Source organism: Rhipicephalus microplus, chromosome X (genome assembly GCF_043290135.1).
Source record: "Rhipicephalus microplus isolate Deutch F79 chromosome X, USDA_Rmic, whole genome shotgun sequence".
Lineage (NCBI taxonomy): Eukaryota > Metazoa > Arthropoda > Arachnida > Ixodida > Ixodidae > Rhipicephalus > Rhipicephalus microplus.
The window spans coordinates 149,140,025-149,165,473 of record NC_134710.1 but is presented as its reverse complement, the minus strand read 5'-3'; the positions used below and the strand labels follow the sequence as shown (position 1 = coordinate 149,165,473).

Genomic DNA, 25,449 nt, shown 5'->3' with positions numbered 1-25,449 from the left:
CGTATGTCTGTGGCAGGAAACTCGTGAAAACTTACTTTACTTTGTTTGCCTTGTTCCGATTTGCAATATGGCACGCAGCAATACACCATACTTACATTTGAGGTGTCAGCTCATCTAAAAAAAAAAAACTGCACGCGGCCACTATTAGAGCTGACTACTGCAGCTATCTGCCGTCTGCAAGTTTCTGCACACGACCTACTGTGTTTCTGCGTATCTTCTGCAATTTGTGTATGCGTATCGTCTGGAACCATCGTGATTCAGTGTGAACAATGAATGCCTAACAATAGTTTTTTTATCTCGTTGGACTACGTTTTCATTCAAGAAATATTTTCATAATAAATTTTCCTTCATTTGTAGAAAAGTTCCCGTCTGCTTGCCACTGTGACCCTTTGTGTGCTTTTTTTACGGTTCTATTTCTGCTTCAAACGTCCACACGAATGCAGCCAACTCTGACGAGGAATCATATCGCTTTATTTGCCATATTTTACACATTCATACACAATTCATGCACAATAAGAACGATTTGCACTGCCACAGCGATGGCTGAAGCAGACGACAGCGAACAGGTGCTGCCTAGCGCCACGCCGCTCGTAGGTGACGGCCCTAGCGGCAGAAGGTATGAACTAGAACGTGGGCGCTGGAAGAGGTGCTCTCTGGGCAGGTCAGGAGTGTAGTAGGTCATGGTTTGTATGTACGCGTGCGTGAGCCTGCCTGAAAGCGCACGTTAGCCGTCGGAGCAACGCCAGCCGCTGTGAAAGAGAGCAGTGGTGAGTGCCGTGCTTGAAAGTGCGCTGTCTCGCACTCAACATCGAATTCATTCTTGTTGAATAGTAGTTTGACGTAGCGTAAGAGGATAAGGGACGCATTTTCACTGTGTCCCTCGAAGAGCAATCGTCGGCGGAGCTCTCCAAAGGGTGAGCTGTCAACGGCAAACGAATGAGTGCCAGTGCCTGTGTTGGTTGCGACACGAAGCAGCCGTGGAAGTGTTTCTCTGGCGTTTACTGTTGACAGGCCTCCTTCTCAAGTACGATTAGTGAGAATACTTTTCCCTTTGTGTTCTTGTTCGATTTCGCCTTGTTTTTCATTGATGGCGTTACGATATCGGCCCGAAAGGGCCTCGTGTGATCGAGCTGTTCAAGGCCAGTTTCGTAATGTCATAGATGCCAGGCTCCCTTTTCCGCCGAACTAAATAACTTGTCTTATTACCTTCCACTTGAGGTCGAGCAGACTGTCTTAGTCACGGCCTGTTCAGGTTTGCTTACTAGACTAGAGTCTCTTTCATTCACGGCAGTTTCACGTCGATTGCTGCGTATTAAGGATGAGGTCTGTTTTAGTAGATTTTGCGTGCTCAGGTGACTCCGTCTTGTGTAGTTATCGGTAATAACTGGCAAAGGGGTGAAGATGTGTTTCTGTCTCATGACCAAGCTATGACATGGCTGTATTTTATTTGCCAACACATTGACAAACATTACGTATGGTTGCTTATTCATCACATGTCAATTAGAGCCTTAGTTTCTTGGTGAATCGCATCACTTTTCTTATTTTGTGTGGCGTAGTACTCGTAAATTCTCGATGAATTCATGCGTACTGCATTGGGCGTCGTCCTTCAGAATTTAATGCCTGACTGTTCAAATGCATGACAGTGTTGTGCCTGATTTCAACTCGAATTTGCCAACTATTTGAGCGTTTATTTTAGATGTGAAGCTGCAGCTCTATTTTTACTAACGTCCAGTAACTTTTGATTGTACAACGGCGGGCATGGTCTACTCAAATGCATATTCCGCTAAACCGGCACAAAAATTCTACTAAAAAGAAAAGTCCCCCTAATATTCTCAAACTGGACAGTTGCCGCAACATGCCTTCTTTCCTGTAAATGTTATGGCTTTGTTTCTTCGGTTTCTTCCCGTAAAATAAATTACCTGTTATTTGAGGTGACATATCTTGGAAAGGCAATATGAAATATTACCAGAAACTAAAGCATAAAAGCAACATAAAGCACTTGGAAATAGTGTGATGACTGTGTCAAGCATAAGCACATGCCTTTGCAGCTTAGAAAAATTTCACTTTGTTGAAGTGATTTGATTGATTGATTGCTATGTGGGGTTTAACGTCCCAAAACCACCATATAAATATGAGAGACGCCGTAGTGGAGGGCTCCGGAAATTTCGACCACCTGGGGTTCTTTAACGTGCACCCAAATCTGAGCACACGGACCTACAGCATTTCCGCCTCCATCAGAAATACAGTCGCCGCAGTCGCAGCCGGGCTAAGGTACTTGGCTACTGACACGCAGGTCACGGTTTCGAATCCCGGCTGCGGCGACTCCATTTTCGATGGAGGCGGAAATGTTGCAGGCTCGCGTGCTTAGATTTGAGTGCACGTTAAAGAATCCAAGGTGGTCATAATTTCCAGAGCCCTCAACTATGGCGTCTCTCATAATCATGTGGTGGTTTTGGGTCGTTAAACCCTACATATCAATCAATCAACTCTTGCAGCCACCAATGCTAAGTGCGACTTGGATACCTTGCTTATTTTTGGCCATTGAGGCTCATATCTTTCATTTAACTAATTGCTTTGAAGTGGGTGGGCAGGTGTTAGAAACATTGATGTACACACATTGAAAATATCTATAAGAGGAAAGTCATTGAGTCTAGTCAATAAGTGACCCTTCTGCAATACAAAAAGGGGCACTCCTACCCAGAGAGAAGATTCAATGAGTCAGAATAAATGAAAACAAAAGGTGGACAGTAGCACTGCCGTGAAGTTCAGACACGGGAGTGCTGTGTCATGCATTTTAATAGCGTGTGCTAGGTTGTAGATGATGTTCATTTTCGAAAATATACAAAAATATATTGTGAAAGAGCTCGATAGTGTAGCGTGTTTTGACCACTTCTGAGCCATAATGGCCCATGCATACATAAGCAAAAGATAGTTCTTTTAATTTGTGGTGTCACAATATTCTTTCGCTGGAAGGCTCTCCTTTTCTTTTTCTTATTTTTCAGCTGTGTATAGCTTTTTGGATATGAATAGAATAGACCATGCTGTTTCATGGAATTCACTATTCGATCTTGGTAAATACTTTTCTTTCAAAAATATAAGGTATGAAAACTGTTAGTCTTGAGGGAGACATGGGGGTAAGGTGTAGAATTGCTCTATTGAGCAGCTGTGGCTGATGAAGAGAGGAATCTGTTCTTGAATTAACATATAAGCTAGGTACGTTTGTTTCAATACTTTCTAGTTCTTCTGTAAAGATGGCTCGCTCTTAAGCAGCTTACATATGTATTTGTTCTAACGAATGATTTCGCCAGGCCCACGAAATGTGTGTATCTTTAAATGCACTGTAAGTGGCCGTACTATCACATTCTCTTTTTTTTTTTTCAGTGTACACAAAAGTGTATGTGCATCTGACTGCATGCTATTCTTTTGTTTTATTATTTCAGATTATATATAGGTTGTATTTTATATGATTGAAGCCAGTTCATCTCTTGACCTTTTTGCTTCCATTAATGACTATACAGTCACGAGACTTCGTACGTAATGACCGTTGATGGCTGTACTCATCATTAACAAAAATTAGCTACACATGGAACCGGTGGAGACTAGACGTACCTTTAGTTGTGTTTTGGCACTAGATGGCTACACTTGTTCATGTCCCATTTGTATCTAAGCTTTAGTTCTTTAGCCATCTTTCACTGTATTGCCATGTGCTAAAGCCATCTTCCAGGTATATTTTTATGCAATTAGTAAAATAAAGCAACCCCACTGAATTGAAAGATTGGCTGCTGTGAAGCACGATTTTTCTACCCCAGAATCTGCTCCAAAAATCAAAATGTCACTTCCATCACTGCATTGCATACAAGCATGAATGTTTTTTTTTTATTCAATGGATGAACTTTGCCGACTCTGTATTTTGTGTTGCTTTATAATCAAGAAAATATTTAATTTGATAATTTTTCGCTTTTTCTCTAATATTTGAACCAATTTGAAAATATTTGTGTTTGATCACCAGAAATTTTTTCTTTAGTCCGTACAATAAAATTTTAGATGTCTATTGCTGATAGGGCTGTGATGGAGAAAGGCACAGGCATTATTCTTTTTTATACCTATATGTATGGATTCTTTTGTATATTATTGTGATAAATAAGTTTTGGAATTGACATTCATGTATTGGTGATTTCTCTTTATGTCACTTACCAGTCAAAGTGTCAGGTTCTTGTCATATTGGGGAAATTATGAAATGCTGCTGCATGCTGTCCCTTGTAATTTTGCACCAGGCTTAGCATGTTATGTTCTTCGATTGGCTTCTTGTAGCTAGAGCTACTTTAGGTTTGACGCAATAAATGTTGTAGAAGAAATCACTGTTTTTGAAACATTTTTAAAAGTATGTGTGCTACTGGTGAATTGTCTTCTTGTTTGTATGTTTTTGAAAGGTGTATATTGGGGATTAACAATTAGGTGTGGAGGCATGCCTGCCCACAGCACAGTCGCATCGAACGATGTGCTGACATGGCCAGTCTTCTGATGTCCATCGCAAGGCTTCACTATGCTTGTCTACTATGTAATTGTTAAATATCAAACTGTAAGATTTGTATTTTATTTGACAGCATGTTCCATGGTGTTTTTTTTAATTATTGAAATTTTTTAAACCGAAAGCCAAACTATTTCTTGTTGTCTTTTCTGTGGCCAATGTTCCATTAATTTCCATTTTAGTTTTTTCTGTGTATCATTGGCACCACTGTCGACATTGCAAGGTGTTTTTCAATGATAATACTTTGATTAAGTTCCACATAATAGGGGCATTGTAAGTGCAATTAGTGTTTGCATGTTCGTGTGTGTGACGACAGCTTGTTTGCATTGGGTGCACAGGTTACGACTGCTGAAACACACATGCCTGCTGGCGGACACCTTGTTGAGCAGCTTGATTGACCTTGTTCCCAGTGTTATCTCCAGTTACATCCGATGGTGCCCCACTTCCTCTGAGCACCTTGAAGACGCTAAGCGAAAGTTTTTGTCCTGTAAGTTAGGTAATTCTCCTATGCCTTTGTAACAATTTGCTTTCAAAGAACTCTAAAGCACAATACTAAATCAGTTTAGACTGGTAAAAAACACCATATTTTCCTGAATTAGTGTGTTGAAGTATTGATATCAGTAGCTTTAAAACCAGGAATGGACAGTTTTGTAGTAGAGTGACAAAATAGTAGTTTAAATGAATATTTACACTTTTAGCACTTAGTGCAAATTGCAACAGAGCATGATGTATTTCAATTTTCTTTCCTTCTGGCCTCTGGGTTGTCCTTTTCACTGCCTGCACAATTATTAAACACTAGTAAAAGAACCAACTAGCTTTTTGAACTTTTTCTCGGCTGTTTTCAACTGGTGGTTTATTTTTAATAAAATCACCTATCAGTGAAGAGTGCATCTGTTCAATACTTGACCAGTTATAATGAATGTCTCGCTAGGTCTGCATGAATCGTACAGGTTACAAGACTATGGCATACCCTGCAGAGTTGCTTTAAAACTTGATATGATTTATTAGCCAAGATTGGTCGCCCCTTTTTTTTTATTTGTTTTGGCACGTTAGATTCATGATCAGTAGCATTTGTGAAGCAGATTTATTTATTCAGAGTAAATATTTAAATCCACTTCCATTGCAAAGTCTCCTGATTCAGGAAAGAAAAAAATGTCACGTGTGAAGTATATTCGTAGTCTGTTTTTACTTAAGACAGGGATCTCAAACACGTGGCCCACGGACACTTTGTTAATTGCCCGCTACGCACGTGATGTTTCTTCATAAGCCACAGAGACTTACATATTGGGCTCTATCCTTCTTTCCTTAAGGCACCTCATGTGGTCATCATGCTGTAAGGCATGACTGTGTAACAAAAACTATATTTCAGAATTGATTCCCAGGTTGCACTCATTCTGGAGGTCATTATTGATATGTTTATTGAAACCTTTAATGATATCCCCTTCAAAATTTACTTATTTATTACCAATGGGAAATGCTTGCTTTCAAATGGCAACATTAGTTGGCATTTTGTTCGAATTTCATCTAGCTTCGATTCGCCCCAACTCCCCGCTTCGACTTTATTCATATCTCGCCCCTTGCAAGTCTAAACGTCATTATTGCCACTTGCTTGCTGAGACCCCCGACTTAGGACAACCATGTGTAATCTTCTTTTGCCCGATCCAAAATTTCTTTGGGGGTAAATAAAATTTGATGTTAAAAGTGTAATACATACTCTTTGATGGTTAGGGTTCTGCATTTAGGAATTCTGTTAAAAACCACAAAATGCTTGGTTGTAATAACAACGTATGCTTCATGTTTCGCTGAGAACCTACAAATTTCAGTTTCTTTAACCGTGACCATATGAGCGTGTCCTGACTCGTGTTCAAAGAAAAGAAAAGAAGCAGAAGGTGTTGTTGAAATTTCTCACATAATCTCCTAGTGATGCTGATGTTCCTAAAAAATTTTTTGGGTTCTTAATAACTGAAAAACTCTCTTGTCTACTCTCTTCATGCTTTCTATCATATCCCGTTTATTAAAAATCAAGACGACTTCCATAGTGACTACTAATGTTGGGCCTCCACAATTCTTGGAGTTCTGGAAGCAGAACATCCAGCTAGTTCTGTTCCTAGAGGAAAATAACATCATGATCTAGTGCGCTGGGACTACGACAAATCCCAGCGAGCTTTTACATGGAAATCACCCCAACTTTATCACTCTGTTGTCACAAATTAAGATGATGTCTTCCGGTGTTATGGCACGCCGTTGTGTGCTGCAGCAGCAAACAGCCATTGCAGATTGTATACGTCAGAGAAATATTGCTTGAAACCAACGGTTTTTATCATGGTGAATCGAATGAGTGCTTTTTTTGGAATCATGTTTACATTGTAAACTTCCCTCTTTTTCTGGTCTCAATAAAGGGGTGCCGACACAAATCTTTTGGCCTCACATTTTTTTTTTTGCTGCAAATAGTTTCTGGGTGCCTAGTAGTCCTAACGCGACACATCGTTTGCTGTAGTGCATGACAAATAATTAATTATATGCCGCTCATTATCGACCAGTTTCGGTTTGAGAAAGCTCCAAAAACGAATAGCTGCCAGGAGCAACTATGGCCACCCAGTGTGTGCAGCTCTCAACCACATCAGCACACAGAACTATGACTCACTTTGGAACGGTCGGGATCATGAAGTCCTTTTGAATAGAAAACGGGACTGGAGTGCCACCAAAGACAAAACTTTCAATGCACGGCCGAGAAGTATGGACTGCTGGAACTAACACGACAAAAACCGCGGCTATGACGTCATCATAACTTGTTTTACTGACTGCACCATGTTGACGTGAGGGAAGTAAGGGAGTCCCAATGGGTCCTTCTTAATGGTGTTCATAATCTCCAAATTGAAATTTGAAAATTGCTGTGAAATAGCTTCCGAGCCTTATTTGGTGTTTATCTTTGGCAGATCATATGCGCATGCTCACTGGAAATGAATTTGCAGGGCATCTCACCCGAGAAATTTTGTGTTGGTTTTCCTTCAATAAATATATGAAGTGGAGTAATTGCAAATTAAATTGTGAATAAGTGAATTGACATAAAAAAATAAGCAAGGAAATGTTATTGTAAGATTGGGAACTGGAGAAGGAAGAAAGTATAGCTGGTCACTGTTGTGGTTCTCAGAAAACCGAATGTGGCTACAAGTGCACTTGTAGCTAAAATCCAAAGCGGCAGCATTAGATAAAGCACTACCAAAAAGAGAAGTCGAGGCCGAATTTTGGAAAAAAATCTTTGAAAAGTATTTTTCTCTGCAGTTCAATCGAAGTCTTACAAATTAATGTCCAGAGATGTTGATCATTGCTCTGAATGCTGTGGTAAATATGGTGGAGGGGACGCAGCCATGGAGGCCAGGCGCGCAAAAGTAAGAATGTGTAATTGAGAGGGTTGGCAAGAACATTTTGTTCAGCAAGGCTTCCAGCTTTTGTATGAGACTTCAGCTCTTGTTTGAAGTTCAAAATTACACAAGGAAATTCAGAAGCGAAAGTAAATGTATGTTACGCGGAGATCAAACAACTGGCAGTCGTACAATAACAACTTTGACAGAGTAGAATTTTGGGCCCGTTGGTCTGCTCTTCGCTTTATCAAACATAGCCTTAAATATGAAGCATGTTATGAAAATTGCAATACGCTAGTTTATAGATGGCATTAAGTGTCCCCACCTATTCTAGATATACTTTCACAAAGTGATTGATCAGTTATTAGCACGATAATTATTAGAAGGAGCGTGAGATAGCCATTACAAGAGACGACTCAGATACAGGGCAAATACTTAGTGTTATTAATAAAAAATCTTTAGAATAATTTTGCAAACGAAGCTATTTGACACGGCCGCCTTGCAGGGTAGCTTGGAAGGGGCCACAGTGTATACCTTAAGAGAAATGGCGTCGCCATCATTATCATCAGCAGCCTGACTACGCCCAGCGCAAGACGAATGCCTCTCGCTTGATCCGCCAGGCAACTCTGTCCTGCATTTGCTGCTGTCACTTTACATGCACAAACATTTTAATGTATCTGCCCACCTCACTTTCTATCTCCCCCTCACCTGCGTTCCTTCTCTTGGAATCTAGTCTGTGATCCCTAATGACCAGCGGTTATCTTACATTCGGCAACGTGCCCTGCCCACGACCATTATTTCTTATTCGTGACTTCGACTATGATGTCCTTAACACCAGTTTGTTCCTTGATATACTCTGCTCTCCGTCTGTCCCTTAGGGTTACACCTATCATTTTCTTTTCTATTGCTTGCTATTGCGTTGTCCTCAACTTAAGTGTAACCCTCTTTGTAATCCTCCAGGTTTCTGCTTCGTAGGTAAGTACTGGTAGGATGCAGCTGTTGTATACCTTCCTTTTGATGAGTAGTGGTAATTTACCTATAATGATTTTAGAATGCTTGCCAAATGTTCTCCACCCCATTCTTATACTTCTAGTTAATTCAATCTCGTGCTTCTACTCCGCGGTTACTACCTCTCCTCACTAGACGTACTCTTTTGCAACATCAAGTGCCCTACTACCAAGTGCACTGCTACCTATCTCGAAGCGCCATTCGCTTCTGAAGTTGTTGTACATTACTTTCGTTTTGTGCAGATTAATTTTAAGACTTACCTTTCTACCATCCTTGTCTAGTTTTGAGTAATCATGAACTGCAATTCGTCCCATGAGTTACTTAGCTATGTAATGTCATCGGCATAGCGCAGGTTACTAAGTATACTCTCTATTAACTTTTATCCCTAACACTTCCCACTCTAGGCCTCTGAAAACCTCCTGTAAACACGAGGTAAATAGCATTGAGGAGATTATGTCCCCTTGTCTTACACCCTTCTTGAGTGGTATTCTGTCGCTTTCTTTGTGGAGCACTATGTGGCAGTTGATCCTCTGTAGATTTTTTCCAGGATGTTTATATATTCTTTGTCTATGCCCTTATTTCGCAATGTCTGCATGAGTGCTGATATTTCTACTGAATTAAATGCCTTCTCGTAATCTATATGAACGCTATGTGTAATGCTTGATTGTATTCTGAGCATATCTCTATTGCACGATTGATAGTATAAGAGTGGTCGATTGTTGAGTAGCCTGTTCGAAATCGTGATTGTTTCTTTGTTTGATTGAATTCTGATGTTGTCTTGATTCTGTTACCCTTTGTAAACAGCTTGTACAAGACGGAGAGCAAGCTGAACGGTCTGTAATTCTTCAAGTCCTTGTTATCTTCTTTCTTATCCAATAAGAGGATGTTAGCATTCTTTTTAAATTCTGGTAACTTTTCTCTCAGGAGACACTTTGTAAACATGGTCGCTAGTTTTTTTAACACAATCTGTTCTTCGTCTTTCAGCAAATATTATGTTACCCCATCCTAACCAGCAGCTTCGTCTCTTTACGTTTCCTCCTAGGCTTTCTTTATTTATTCTGTCACTACTGGTGGGACGTCATCTGGGTTGTTGCTGGACGTCATCTGGGTTGATATATGTGCCACACCGTTGATAGGCCTTTTTTTCCCTAAGTAGAACAGAATGCATATTTATTGAGCCTTTAAAAAAATAACAAACATTGAACATTGGGCATTATATCTCTTATGGCTTTTAAAATTACGCTTTTTTGTTTCCGAAGACTTTATTAGGTTTGAATGGCGAATTATGCAAAAAGGTCAGTGCTATTCGGGCCCACAGTATGGAGTTTTTGGAAAACAGCTTTCTTTGTTTTGTTTTTTTTTTTCGCTTTTTTGTTTGCTTAGATTTAGCTCAAGCAGAGATTGTTCAATAACATTTAAAGCTCTTTATAAAGACTAGAGAAATCATGTACAGTAGCATCCACTTTTGAAGGGAACACTCGAATGCACGCCATCAATATTGCTGGCCCTCTAACAGCAAGTGGTTATGAAAACAATCTTCATGCACATCATCAGTGTGTCAATAGGAGTCAGAACTTTCAACTACCACTATAGTTTGATGGAGATTTAAGCTACTATGCCTCCGTAAGGTAGGAAAATCTAAGCATGCTGTGCACACAGGTGTTCCCTTTATCAGTGGACACGTATGTACATGATCGAGCAAATGTATTTAGCTCCACTTGTATTGACCCCAGCACACGTCTGCGGAATCAAACCTCTGCACATGGATAGCTTGAAGTGCTGCACGCGAATCATTCATTCAAAGATCAAGATAATAATTAGTTTCTCAATCTCAATGCTCTGCCTGTGCCCTTGCTCTCGCAAAATTTGCAGCAACGAACTCGAACACCCGAAAAAACAATTCCTCCCTGAGGCCAAGTCAGTGGCCTTCATTTCGATCACTTTCCATGACGTATTGGCAACATCTGTCGCGAGCAACTGCGATTTTCGCCTTAAGCATACAGGGTCACATTTCCAAAGCTGCATTTCTGTAACACCCAGGAAATGAGCCAATTAGTCAAGCGAAAGCGTTTCTACGTAGACCCATTTTACGATCTCGTGCCTTAGGTTACAGCAGAGCGTACTACTTTAGTCATGAAACCTACACAGAAACTACCCAGGAAACAGCCGGAGGCATGAAAGTTGCCGCACTACTGCGAAGCTCAAGGGTGCGGGTTTGCTTCCCTACGACGGTGGCTGCGTTTCGATAAGTGCGAAATTGAAAAAAAAAAAACGTTTATGTTCGCCTTTGAGCACTTTAGGTTGTCGAAAATAATCTGGAGTCACCCATCATGGGGTCCCTCACAATCATACAGGGGCGTAGACAGAAATCTTTTTCTGAAGAGGGGGGCACCCCCTTCATATGAATTTGTAGCCATGAGGCAGATGTGGTCGAGTGTACAGAAATCTTTTTCGGAAAAGGGGGGCACCCCCTTAATATGAATTGGTATTCATGAGACAGATGTGGTCGAGTGTCATTTTTGGGACCTCTATTCCTTGGTAAAACAGAAAAACGATACGGGGAAGGGGGAGGTACACATGCCCGGTGTGCACACTCCTGGCTACGCCATTGCGAACATATCATGGTTTGGGCTCGTAAAACAGTAGCAATTATTGCTTAATATAAACTACTTTTATTATTATTAACTCGGAAGTTGGCTGGTCAGAAACAGTTTATTCGGGTATCAATAAACGTTGTCCGGTCAAACGCCTGCATAGCAAATGAACAAAATTATCGATTTAAAGGCGTCTATCTAATTTTTGTCACAAATTCGTGACCATAAAACATCAATGAAAAAGAAAAAAAAGAAGCATTTGGTGATTAGACATCGCATGAAGTTTTATATTTCAATTTCAGGAAGTTTTTTTTATAATGAAGTACATTGCTGTTTTACCGACTTCGTTATGTCAAGGTTTCTCACTTACAATTGCTCTTTGCTCCGTGATTTCGGTGAAACGAAGAAAAAGTAGTATATTTAGAGATCATGGCGATTACATATTCGCGAGGAAAACAATAAGGGCACTTCCGCCGCAAGGGCGAAGAAAAGAACAAACTGGCTTATTTTATTGGGTGAATGTGCACTTGAAAAGAAAGTGTTCAGAACAAGAGCTATAACAATCGATCTCAATTAGTGACGTGCTTTAACTGTTCCTGAGTGATACTGAGCTAACTCAAACCTATACTCAAGTTTACTGAGGTGTGTGTGACAAATATATCTAAATTGTGCAACGAAAATGTCCTGCCGGCTTAAGTGGCGAGCGACAGTCAATGCGACTGTGCGTTACAAGAAGAACAAAGAGTGATTAAAAATGATTTGAGGGATCTGTGTAGTACACTTCTCGGTATACTTACTTTTTAAGGGAATTTTTGCATATATTTAAGGAAGCATTTTGGAAACACGTGCACATGTGCAAGATTAAGCCATGTGAACAGCATATTTTAATTAAAAGTATAGTAGCGTCACGCAAGTGATTCGAAGCCTGAAGGAGGACGATAGTTATAGCGCGAGAACAGAACGACGACAAAGAGACAAGAAGGACACGAGTGCTAACTTCCAACTGAGTTTATTGCGCAGAGTGCGAAAACATATAGAGGAGACAGTAAACCATGTGACAAAAACCATGTGGCACAAAGAGCAATGCATGAGTAAGGAAAAAAAAAAGGCGGATGAGATTTCAACCAAGAAGGACGCATGTTTTTGCTCTTCCATCTTTACCCCGATCTTCGCTCAGCGCTCTTAGCGCGCAGACCTTTTAAGGGCTACATATGGCACCTCAGCGATTCAACCGAAAAAAAAAAAAACAACACATCAGGATGCCGTCGTGGCAGCCTCGGCACCATTTTCAGTGCCAGCACAGCAGCAGCAGGTACAATCCAGGCCAGCACGCTCCAAGAAAACCCAGCCGCAGAAAGTCAGCAGTCATCACACTGCTGCTCTCTCCCCGGCTTCGAGCAAAGCGAAGGCGCACACCGGAGCTTGCTCGTCTCTTGCCACGGCCTTGTCTATCTGCGAAGGATACCCTCCTGGCAACAACACCTCCTCATCTCCTTCAAATACTGGCACTGTACTACTGGGACTGCCGAGCAAACGGTGCCCGCCTCCAGTGAGCGTGGTGTGCCCCCAAGCACGCCTCCGCGTTCTGACGGTCCCTACATTGTTGGTGACCCTCTGTCGAGTGGATATGTGGCCACCATCGTCTTTCGGCCTGTCGGGAAGGCCAACTTCCTGGGTGCGTCGGGGGATGCGATCGCCGCGTTCATTTCGGGGTTCCCAGCCACCCAGCGTTGTGCGGGTCGATTTTCGGTGCAACCTTGTTTCTGTCGACACCTACCCTACCATCGATCTGACTGCCCTACTTCAGGTTGGAGCGATCTGCGCGACCAAAGTTCGAGCCAAACAACTCGACCTGAACACCTGTGTTGGCATGGTCTTTGGAGTGGACCCAACGATCCCCTTCGAGGACCTCGCCGACAACATTGCATCACCTGTGCCCCTCGTGTCTCACCCTCACCTTCGCTGGGACTGCCGTCCCGCCGGATATACTGCTTTACAAACAAAGGCGCCCAGTTCGACCCCGTCAGCCACGGCTCCTGCAGTGGTCTCATTGCGGCTGCTTCGGGCACGCGACTGCCACCTGCTATTGAGACGAATGGTGCCTGCGCTGCAGCCTCAAGCACGCCGCAGGATCGTGTGCAGCACACCCTCGTTGCATAAACTGCAGCGGGAAACACCCTGCAACCGAGTCCCGCTGTCCAGCCTGGCAGCTTTATTGCAGGGCCGCGGTTATCATGGCCTCAACCTAGGGCACCGTGACTCGCTGCCAAGCCCTGCAGCATGCTAGGATCCCTGGCAGCAACGCCTCTATATCAAGGGATGCTCCTTCCGAGATGCGCTCGCCGGTACCGGCCACACTACCTCGGAGGTCACCCTTCGTCCTACAACGAGTGCGCCCATCGTGCCCACTACAATGACGACGGCCCCGCCTTCATCCACAGCTCAGCCTGCCCCTACCGTCGTCCAAAAGCGCTCGACGGCAACGCAGACACCGCATGCTTTCTCACAACCGCCGGTTCCTGTCCCCGTCATCAGAAGCACGACGACTGACCCCACTACTTTGACCTCACAGCAACGGGACATCCAAACGAGGAACGACAGCCTCAGTGTTCTTGCTGCGGGACTTCGAGTGGCGCTCAGGGCCCTACCAGGTGGCTCGCACGAGCGCAATTTCGCGGTTGTGCTCCTACTGGCCTTCGAGGCCATGGCGGAACGGTTTTGCCTCTCCCTGAACGAATCGGCTTCATATCATGAGTTCCACTCTGGCCCGTGTTAAAATGTGCACATCACTGTACCGCTGGCCTTCTTGGTGGTAGTTCCAGTCGACTGAGGGTGGCATACCGGTCTGCTTCTTGTGCGCATGCGCTTATTTCTTCCTTTCTCTCGTTCCCCCCCCCATTCATAGTCATTTGCTTCGTGCGAGAATAGATCGCGCTGCGCCCCACGCCTTCTCGGAGTCCCACGTGACCTCTGTTTACGTACGTTGCTCCGAGCTGCTTGACTGTTTTTCTTTCTCTCTCGTTTTGCTGTGGGGTGCAGTCCGCGTGCATACACTGAGGGAAGGGTTCCAAGAGAGCGGTTGATGTTATGGGCTGTCCTCTGTATGTGCCACGACTCCAGTAACAACCTTCTCCAGTTCGGCTCGCTTTCAAGGATGGCCGTCGCTTCTAAAATTATCGGGTGATCCAACGTCTCAACATGTTCGGCGACTGCGCTACGCTCTTTGTAGAACCTCCGCACATCGTTGGCGTGTTGCTTCAGTCATTCCGGTGGGTTTTTCGTTTTGCCGATATACGACGAGGGGGCACTCGGCGCACGGAATTTCGTAAACGAATTCGGGGGTCCTGTCCAGTGTTGTCCGGTCTTTCGGGCTGGGGAGGAGGCGGCCCAGCATACACTAAGGCACGTGCGCGATTTGAACCCCTTCCTTTTTGAAGATCCGCGCCAACATCTCGCTGGTTCCCTGAATGTATAGAACCGCTACGCTTTTCGGGGGGCTGCCAATTATGGTTGATTGGGGTTTTTGTATCCTCTGCTTCTGTGCGCTGCGGGTGGTGTGGCAGCTTGGGCTAGTTGGTATGGCATGGCTATGGTTATAGCGCGAGAACAAAACGACGACACAGAGACAAGAAGGACACGAAAGACACGAGCGCTCCTGTCATTGGTGTCCTTCTTGTCTCTGTGTCGTCGTTTTGTTCTCGCGCTATAACTATCGTCCTATGTGTGGTGGCTCAAATGAAGTTTTTCGGGTATCTCTTTTTTCTGTGGTCCGCAATCACGCGGGCCTCTTTCTGTCGCTCTGGGTCAGGGAAGTTGTCTATAAGACCCCCTTCCATGTTATGTGCTTGTTATGTCGGAACGACCGGAAGCTGTCTGAACGATCAACTGAGAGAATACGCTAACAATGTTAGAAACGGGAAAAATGGTTTTCCTGCTCAGCACTGCACTGAGGGCAACTGTGTGCCTCTTTTCATAGACACAGTGACGCTGTATAAGCAAAGGGATGAGCGTACCCGAGTTATCATCGAGGCCGCGCAGAGGGCACTCGAAGAGGTGTCATGCATTAGCAAGACCCCCTCCCGTGTTTCTGTCTGAGAAGGCACTAAGGTTCATCGAAGGTTTCGGTGCGCGGAAGTAGTTACATTACTTTTAGTTTTCTGTTTCGTTTCCTTATAGAATTTTCTTTGCTTTTTTCTGTGCTTTTGTTTTTCCCCGCTTACTCATGTATTGCTCTTCGTGCCACATGGTTTTTATCACATGGTGTACTGTCTCCTCTATATGTTTTCGCGCTCTGCGCAATAAACTCAGTTGGAAGTTAGTGCTCATGTCCTTCTTGTCTCTTGTTCGTCATTTTGTTCTCGCGCTATCAGTATCGTCACCTCATACCAACTAGCCCAAACTGCCACACTCCTGAAGGAGGAGCTGAGCTAGGTAGGCTTCATTGCTTTTCTTTATTTTCTCCCTTTGCGTAGTCTCTTTCTCTCGGTTTCTTGTGTGGTTAAGTAAATAAATAAATACATTTCTACAAAAGTATGTATATGCCCATAAGTGCCCAGGCTTGAGCTTTTGCAAGTGAGCAATGGGCGCATGAGCAGCCTTTCACGACGTGTTTTGCTGGTAGAAAAGTGCCATCTGCATTTCTCTTACTATGTAAACACAGTAGTCTTAGAGCGTGTATTGTACAAATTACAATTCTATTGATGGTGTCTCTTATTTTATGACATTAATCATCATTGTGATGTGCCCTTGGGAACATAGTGATTAGGTGTCGTTCGGTACGTCTCGATATTACGTAATAACCAATAGAACCAAGAGTATTTCTGCCGTATTGATCTCCCAAATGGAAAACAGAACAAGCAATAATTGGAGTGCACGTGCTTAACTTGATCTAACCTGCGACATAACCTGAAAAGTCACCATGATATCCAAGGATGTCCTATTGAAATACGCAACATTTTATCTATTTTTCTAAATGCAAAAATTAGGTAAAATACCAAGTATTTTACCGAGGGTTCTTCGACGAGAGTTCGTGATCAGTGACCGTGAATGTTTTTCATGCGCTGCTTATGAACGCATTCGTTTGGTTTGGAGAAGACTGCATTAACCAACCATCTTCTGCTAGATTGAGTGAGCAAAGGTCTGTAAAAATTCGTGCTTACCTTCTTCTGTTTGAGCAGGCTGTCCACTTCTGCAATGGTCCAACACTTCCGGGTGCTTGCTTTGTTTCGAGGTGACTTGTGCATCACGTAATAAAACATATTAGTTTGAGTGCAGGTTAAAAATGATACTGACATTGTAAGGCTGTCCGCTAAATTCGTGAAACATTTGAAATTATGCGCTATGGGCAAGTAGAGTCAGCATACAGCAAGCTGGTAGAGTTATGCTTTCCGAGACAGTGGCGAGGTAACGCTTGCAGAAAAAGACTCATGCACGAGAAATACTTTTCAATGAAATTCGCTTATAGAGCCCTCTCGTTTGTCCTTTGCTGCGTATCTCATTTTGCCACTGTAAGGCACAAGCCTGCAAGAAGGCTTTTCTCATTCGCCCAAGAAGGCACACTCCACCGTAAGGTTGCTGCAACCTTCATTCATTTGTTCTGTGGCGTCCTTTTTTATAGGCACTTGACGGCTTCTTCAACAATCCTATCGTTAAAACACCTCATTGCATGTCTTATTGAATAAGTCGGATGAAACATTTAGGCAAATTACCAATGACCAGCAGAGCTGGGGTGGATTAGCTAAGCAAAGGTGTAGGGATTCTTTAGCAAAGCCACGCCCAACTTTTAGCACCTAACTCAGTGTGTGCCATTTCTTAGTGTTCGTCTTGAGACTGTGCCCACCAGAGTTTTATTGCCTCCGCCGCGCCACTTTCTTTTTTTCCGTATTACGGTACCTCTTTCTGTTTTTTTATCTCTCCCTTTTTTACGCTCTACTTGTACCTCTCCTTCAATGTCTCCCTCTTTCTTCCCCCTCCATTTTATTCACTGTCTGTGGTTCTCTCTTTCTCTAGCTTTCACATTTTCTAGCTGATAGTAAGATCCCCCCAAAATCCTTACAACAACTCGATCATATGCTTCCCATAAGTGCATGCTCTACGTGCGTGGGCGCATAGTACTCGTATTGACGTTCTCTTTCGTATCATGGGTACACGAATTCGAATCTCGCCTTGCCATGAAAGTTTTTTTTGTTTAAATTCTCTCTTTCTTTCTCCTTTCCTACTCTTTTCTCCTTTCCACATCACTGCGTTAGACACTTTGAACTTCAAAGGTGGAGGCACGAGTATGACAGTTAACGTTCGGCCCGATCAGAGATTGCAAGCTTAAACAGTTCTGCTGTTGAAAAGAATCTTTGGAATATTCTTCGCTAAATAGAGAAACTGTTTGAAGAATACATGAGAGAGCTTACAAAGATGAACTAAACACTCGTTTTTACGGCGCCTTTACGAGCTAATATGGTTGAACATCGTACGAAAGGCCGCCCCTTTTTGATGATATATAAACATATGATCCGTGTCGAAGCCTTTAGTCATAATTCAAATGCTTACACTGACAATTCCAACAATCGCTAATGGACACTCTGTGAAGTAGCTGAATATGTTACTATATGAAAAAAAAAACTATGTGCTATTGCCATGTGGTATGCATAGTGAGGGATAAAATGAGGGTCAGACAAAATGGACTTAAATTTCTGTAAGGCACGATCGTGTTGTGCTACATATCATGCCAGTTATTATGAGAGCAACTATTGGCAAATCGGAGTTAGACGTGGCTGATTGCAAGTAAGGTGGTGCTTCTGAGGTGATTTAGGTCACACTACAATTGAAAAAGGTATCCACTGGAGTTGCATAATTGTGTCAGGTGGTACATAAAGAAAATAAATCAGTAATGGGAATTATCACTGTTATGCAAGGAGGCAAATTTATGTAAAGCGTGAATGTTCATTTTCTTTCGGCACAGAAGCCATATCATTTATTCACCGTGACTTCGTTTCATGATAAGACAGGAAGCAAGAAATACCGCTCATAATAGTCAATAGTTTAGCCATGGCACCTGCGTTTACGTCAAGCCGTTTTCATTTCATTCTGCTGAATGCTGCTGTTCGGGTGGCTAAATTGCTCACCTCAGTGGATAACTTAGTGAACGAGGTATACGACTGACTGTTCTAGTTGAATCGATGGGAATAAAAAGTTAGTTATTCATGCATGTTAAACTGCTCCTGTAGAAGTATTTCCAGTTTTTTTAGCGCAAGCACAAATATAATATGCTTACCTCCAGTTGTGTGCTGCATAATGGCGAGAAGTCATCTGCTTCTTTCGGCGTTGACTGCAAGGGTTGCCAGGCGATCTCTCGGTCTGTTGCATTCTCGTCTACAAGAATGTTGGTAACACACGAATAGCTGGCCTCTTCGTCTTGGTAAGCTTTGTCACCTGGGCTAGCAAGAGTTTTTGCCGCGCCTGTTGCTACACGCTTGTGTGAGGAGTATCGTTCGAAAGTGATCCTCTTTTCGTCTTTTGTCTTGATAATCGACAAACTGGTCACTTTAGGCTTAAATGGAGGAGCCGGGCGGGGCTGTGCTGCTGAGTGGTGATTGAAAGTGATTTTCTGGTTATTATTTTCCTTGTTGGGTGGCAGGGTCTCCCTGACCTGCTTGACTGAATGATGCAGATATGGCTGAACAACTGCTTGTCAGTGCTTTTTGAACTGAGGGTTTCTCGCTGCCTGCGCATTTTAACAGAGTTTCCTTGTGTTGTCGTATGGTGGCGTGCTCGGTGATAAATAAATCGCTGGGTTCCACACTCCTTTGAGCAGCACGGAAGAAGCGTTCTGTGCTGATTGATCAGTATTAGTTTCCTTTACTTGCCTACCACCCGAAGACAGAGAAGTTGTACGACGTGCGAAGTCACGCATGTCCTGTGCTGCCATTGTCGACACGCCCTTCAATTTACAAGTTGCGTGAATGGGTTGCCCTGTCGCATCGCAGACCTAGCCTGGGCGAGGATTCCACCTTTTGCGTTTTTCATGATTTTCGCAGCGAGAAGCATCATTGATATTCTCGCGCGGGAGCGCTAAAGCTGCTCCGCTTATCTTCAAACTGTGTGGACGCCTTCTGCACTTGCAGTACCACATTTGTGTGACCAGGTACTGCGTTCTTGGTGGCCTCACCACTTGAGGCATAATGAACCGTCTGTGCAGAAGCACTTGCGCCAAGTTGCGTGAACGTCTTTTCCCGTAGATGCGCGACTGTCACATGGTTCGTAGGCTTACTTCTAGCTTCTTCGAAAGTTTTGCCTTCAGATACACAACGAGTATTGTCAGCGTCTAGAGCTGCCCAGCCTGCTTGGTGTCCCTGCAGAGTTTGCTGTGACCTCGCAGTTCCCGCGGGGGCTATTGTTTGTGTCTTGTAGCTCATCGCATCGGTCTGCATAGCTTGGCGAACTTCTGTGTATGACACCGTTTTTCTTGTGGTTATTTCGTTATTTCTTTCTGCATCACAGGTGACTCGCAAGAATTTAGCCATTCTACCACAGCCAGGAACGCGGTTGTCGACGTATTCATGCAGACTTGAGGGCTCGGTAAATGGTCACCCACTTGATCGTGGCTGCTGCCAGGTTCATTTGGTGGTTAGGCTCTGGAGCAAGTGCTGACTTTGCTGTGGTGGACAACGGCTTTGTTTTGGCTGAAAGCTTGGTTTCACCTTTGTCAAACTAGACAACCTGTCCTGCTGCGTCGTTTGGACCTCTTCGTCGCATTCTGAGACCACTTCCGATTCGCCGATGAAGACTGTCACTGTCGGCGCTTCAACGGACACTTGTGGCCTGTAGGGGTCTTGACAGCTTGGCCTTGTTGTCTAGCTGACATTGTCAATACCAGTCTGTAGCGAAAAAAAAGGAAAATAAAAATTGTAATACAAATAAGCACAGTCCTTATGCTGCAATATTAGAAATTTCGTACTTTATTCCTTTATTTGTTATTGCAAACACTGTGCCAGCGGGAGTTTATGTCATTGACCAGCAACCGTTATCAATGTCCTTTAAATTTATTTTCAATTTACTATATCCACACATTAATTTGAGTTTTTGTATTCACAAGTGCATGAAAGGGCATCGAAAATAATTCAAAACACAGTTTATTGACTCTTAATATTGAAAATAAGTTCAGCTTGTAAGTGATTCAACGAAATCGTGACAGATGTATATATATTTTGAGACAATAACGACCGCATGTGGAGCTGCCTTATAGCTGGTCGTAATCGGACTAAACCTACTTTACTTCCTGTGTGCTCATGCACAGGCTTTCATCGGAAACTCCATTTGTATAGCAGCACTTTCGATGGAAGTCTCGCATGTATACACTGTGGACTACATAATGCTATACGTGTGGGTGCTTATTCCTATCGCGTATAAGTACGCGCATTTACAACGGGCCACTTGGAAGTCATGCAAGCTAATAGTCTGGCGATACTTTATTGTCTCAGGCATCCTATACTTGCATGAGCCTGCTGCAAAGGGAAACCAAACACACGAGTTCGTGATATGTTCCTTTTTTTTCTTAGCGAACTTAATGAACTTTGGATGCCTAAGTCTCCTGGGTGTAGGTGAGTGTATGCGTGTGTGTGGTGGGGGTGGGGAATTAGAGGGTTAAAACCCTCTGCCACCCTCTAAATAATTTTCAAACTTTGATTGATTTATTGATTTGTGGGGTTTAACGTCCCAAAACCACGCTATGATTATGAGAGGCGCCGTAGTGGAGGGCTCCAGGAATTTCAACCACCTGGGGTTCTTTAACGTGCATGCACCCAAATCTGAGCACACGGGCCTACAACATTTCCGCCTCCATCGGAAATTCAGCCGCCGCAGCCGTGATTCCATCCCGCAACCTGCGGGTCAGCCGCCGAGTACCTTAGCCACTAGACCACCGCGGCGGGGTGATTTTTAAACTTTGCTTGTTTATATATATAGGCCCACATATAAACGCACGCATGAAAATACATAAAGTATACTTGAATCGCCCTCCCCCTGAAAAAAAATTTCTGGCTATACCCCTGCCTAAGGTGTTTTTTTAATTGCTAGAGTTTAATGTCCCCATAATACGACAAGATAACGAAAGACGCCGGAATAGAGGGCTGTGGAAATTTCGAGTGTCTGGTGTTTTTGAATGAGTGCCTAATCTATACAAACCTCAAGCATTTTCGCCTGCATCGAAAATGTGGCCACCGCGGCCGGGACTCGATCCCGCAACTTTCGGGTCAGCAGTCGAGCACGATATTTCCAAGTGCGGTGTTCAATACTAACACAACACTGCCTGACCACATCGAAGTGTAACGGCTCCTACCCAGCCGCCCACGAGCGATCTTGAGTAAAATACTAAATCACTAAAATAAACAAACCAGTGCAATATCCCAAAGTTTACTAATAACATCATTTTTATATTTTTAGGAAATTGTGTTCCATTTGTGACATGTTGAAAAGTGCGAGTATATCTTTACTGTTTTGCTGCCCTAATATATCTCATACTAAAGGCCAAAGAAGATCATCGAGGAACATGGCAACGTGATTTGAGACTGGTGCGTGCTTTTATACCCATGTTGTCCACGCTTTGGAATGGTGTAAATATCTTGTATATTCTCTGTCTGCTTTCTCGTAACAATAATTTTCTTCACTGTCTGTAGCCTCGTTTGTCATTATGGCCTATCGGTCAAACAGGGTCACCAACACTAGCTTTGCGCCTCCCATAGGCGGCGGCTAATTCTCTGCTACCGAGAATGTAAACGCTATTCTCTCCTTCTAAGGGCAAAAAAGCAAAGCCTACAAAATAAAGGTAAAAGTATGTTCGCCTGAGTTCACAAGCCTGAACATGTGTACAGAAAGAGAGAGAGAAGTGGTTATAAGAGGGAAGAGAAAAGTGAGCCCCGTAACTGTCTGCACCAGGTTGCGACACCTCTACAGTAGCTCACAATTGATGGGGTCAGGAGGGATTAAAAGGATAGGATTAAAGGTATATATAAATAGAGAGAGATATGCGCTGGTACAACGAGGGAGGACATATAAGGGGATAGGAGAGATAGGAAAGATGGAAACACGGTCACAGGAGTCCAAGGACGGGGCACCACTTGCGAGAGCTCTTGTCGGCGTCAGGAGATGGCGTAGGGCAAGTCCAGTTGGTCAGAGCTACGCTGTCGTCGGAGATCGGTGTCAGGAGATGACGTAGGGCCAGCCCAGTCGGCCAGGGTTACGCTGACGTCGGAGATCGCGAGGGCTCAACTGGTCGGCACGGAATCCGGTGAGCGAGTAACGACTATAACCTCCGCTTCCCATAACACTGATGTTAGTACTATCCTTCGGTGGCAGTACGCAAAAGTAAAAAGATATATTTAAGTTTCAAATAAATTACTATAATATAGTAAAATGCAATATTACGGTGCTGTGTACAATATTATTAGTGGCATTTACAGGGGTTATTATTTCAGGTTTATGAACTTGCATTCTTGTGAATTCCATAAGGTCATCGAGTGCCTGTCTTTCCTCGAAATTGTTACGTGTCGGCGCAGTCACTGAATGTTTTCTGCTCCTCTATAACTTTCCTTCCCCCTCTCTCCTTCTTCAGTGCAGAATAGCGTACCGCGGCTCGGCCCTTGTTTACCCTCAGTCTTTCTCGTTATTTTCTCTTTCTCTCTCTCGTTATGAGTGGCCAGTGCCTCATTATATATACAATATTTATGGATCATTACTATAGACTTTAGCGTTTCCCATTTGAGCCGGAAGTAAGTATATCGTGTTTCCTTCCGCTCAGCTTTTCGGTTTTATCTGAACACCAATAAAATCTAGTTAGTGGGAGTCTGTATGCGCTCTGACATTAGGATCTCGACGAGGTCAACGTCACTTGTTAGCGTATGTTACCCTAATAACCTTTTCTTTTCTTTTTAAAGGGGCCCGGAAACACTTTGTGAAGTAACCATGAAATGAAATCTCTAGAATAGCTTATTTCCTTACGAACTAAACGGCGCAAAAATTGTAAAACTCCGTCCAGTGCGAGTGGAGTTACAAAGAGCCGTCGCATTCTGCGATTGCATTCTCTCTCGTCCCGACAAAAGTGTTGGAAGCTAAGCAGAGAGAGATGGCAGGCGCAAAGAATAAGGTCACGCGCGTCTTGTGACATTTGGCACCTTTTCTTTTTTTTTCTTCGATTGCGTGGCTTTTTCAGTGTGATCATGTGTGCACGCGTGGATAAGTCCCGGCCTGCCCCGGCAATCTCTATAACGACCGAGCGCCTCATGTTCAAATCGGTCAATGGCTGATAGATGAGCTTACTAAGAGGGATTTTCGGATTTACTCAGTGAATTGTCGGGAGAAGAGAAAGCAATTTTCAGCTGAATTTGATCATTTATTGTGAATTCCAGGCCGCGTGCTGCACTATAATATTTGGCTCGCGTGTTGTCCAGAGTCTTTACTACCGATCGGCAATGCTTTCTGACCAAGCTCAAGAAGTGTGGCAGGGCCACTTTAAAGTCAGTTTTGCCTAGCATTGCGATGATCCCTGCAGACTTCAGGTTGCCGACATATACTGACGCTAACGATAACTTGTGTTCGTGGAGTTTATTTCCTTTCTATGTCAGTGTTCTTTGTTGTAACATTGTGTTATACGGTGTGTATACATTTATTGGCACAAAATAAAACCACATTATTTTTCAGCTCTAGCTCTAAGTGAACGTATTTGTAATTCTTTCGTAGCGCCACGCTTGACCTCCGCCCTTGAGAAGCTTTCTTTTTTGTAAAACTGTTATTCTGTATATTGTTTACAAGCACGGTTATAGAGAGCAAGAAATTTAGTCAAAGATTGCGTCTACGGCATAAGTGATAAGGTAGTCATAAAAAAGAGAAAATGGAGGTAAATTTCGTGCGATAAGTTACCCGTCAATTGAAGCCAGAGGAAGTTCAACGTGGACAATACTATTTATTAAAAATTGCCGGAATTTGGAGTTATAGTGTAAAAAACAGACTTAATCTAAGATTCAGGAAACAAAAAAGACTAATAATGTTGATGTCTGTTTCATTACTGTTCCGCTCAGGTCATGTTTTTACATATTTTCTTGAAACATCAAAGGGCACGCGAATGTTATTGAACGTGCATGTTCAAATACAATTCAAGAGAGTGCCGCCGCCAGACAGCACCGTCACGTGCAATGCGAGCCATGTATTATTACCTTACCGTATGCAGCAAGCAGCCCACAACCTTAAATAACAGATCGCTTTCAATCTCAGTTTGCTCATATGCCCATTGCAAAATGCGATTCTTTGGTTGTTCAGCTTTACCCTCAAACCCTTCAACTGTGTACATATATAGGATGAAACAACTAATTGAATCGTGACAGGGGTGCTATGCAGAATGGCCCGAGCTTCTCGGGCAGACGAGTTTGCTCCGAGCTCGCTCTGTGGTAGCCATGGCATGAAGACATCGCGAAGCGCGTGATGGCAGCGCTGATGAAAATGGCTACAGGAACGCACCTGTCGTTGGGAATGACTGTAGGACATTTGCGGCGCTTATCAAAGATACGCCACGTGTGAACACTTTAGCACCTCCACTCAGTCAACATGCCGATTGATATGTGGGGTTTAACGTCCCAAAAACCATCATATGATTGCGAGAGATGCCTTAGTGGAGGGCTCCGGAAATTTCGACCACCTGGGGCTCTTTAACGTGCAGCCGAATCTGAGCACATGTGCCTACAGCATTTCCGCCTCCATCAGAAATGCAGCCGTCGCAACTGGGACTCGATGCTGCGACCAGCGGGTCAAGTTTGATTGTCGCCAAGCGAGTCCCCCAGGCGTGTTTGTGGGCGTATGTCCTGTTTCAGACAAGAATTCGTTCCACCTACTGCATTATCATTTCCATTCTCGAAGGCAGCAAGCGCGCTCATGCAGAACTCTCGTGCTGCTCGCTTCGCTTCTATCAAATATTGCA

The 25,449-nt window shown here is 43.5% G+C and overlaps 1 protein-coding gene across 5 annotated transcripts in view; it reads left to right on the top strand.

The window, feature by feature from the left end:
* The first annotated feature begins 677 nt into the window (after nucleotides 1–677).
* Nucleotides 678–25,449, top strand: part of LOC142775820 (uncharacterized) — a 69,916-nt gene continuing 45,144 nt past the window's right edge. For 2 of the 5 annotated variants that reach the window (XR_012887047.1, XR_012887044.1), the window contains exons 1-2: nucleotides 678–767; nucleotides 4,867–5,015. The gene's annotated coding sequence lies outside the window, so the exon portion shown is untranslated. The other 3 variants (XR_012887048.1, XR_012887046.1, XR_012887045.1) reach the window with 3 other exon arrangements.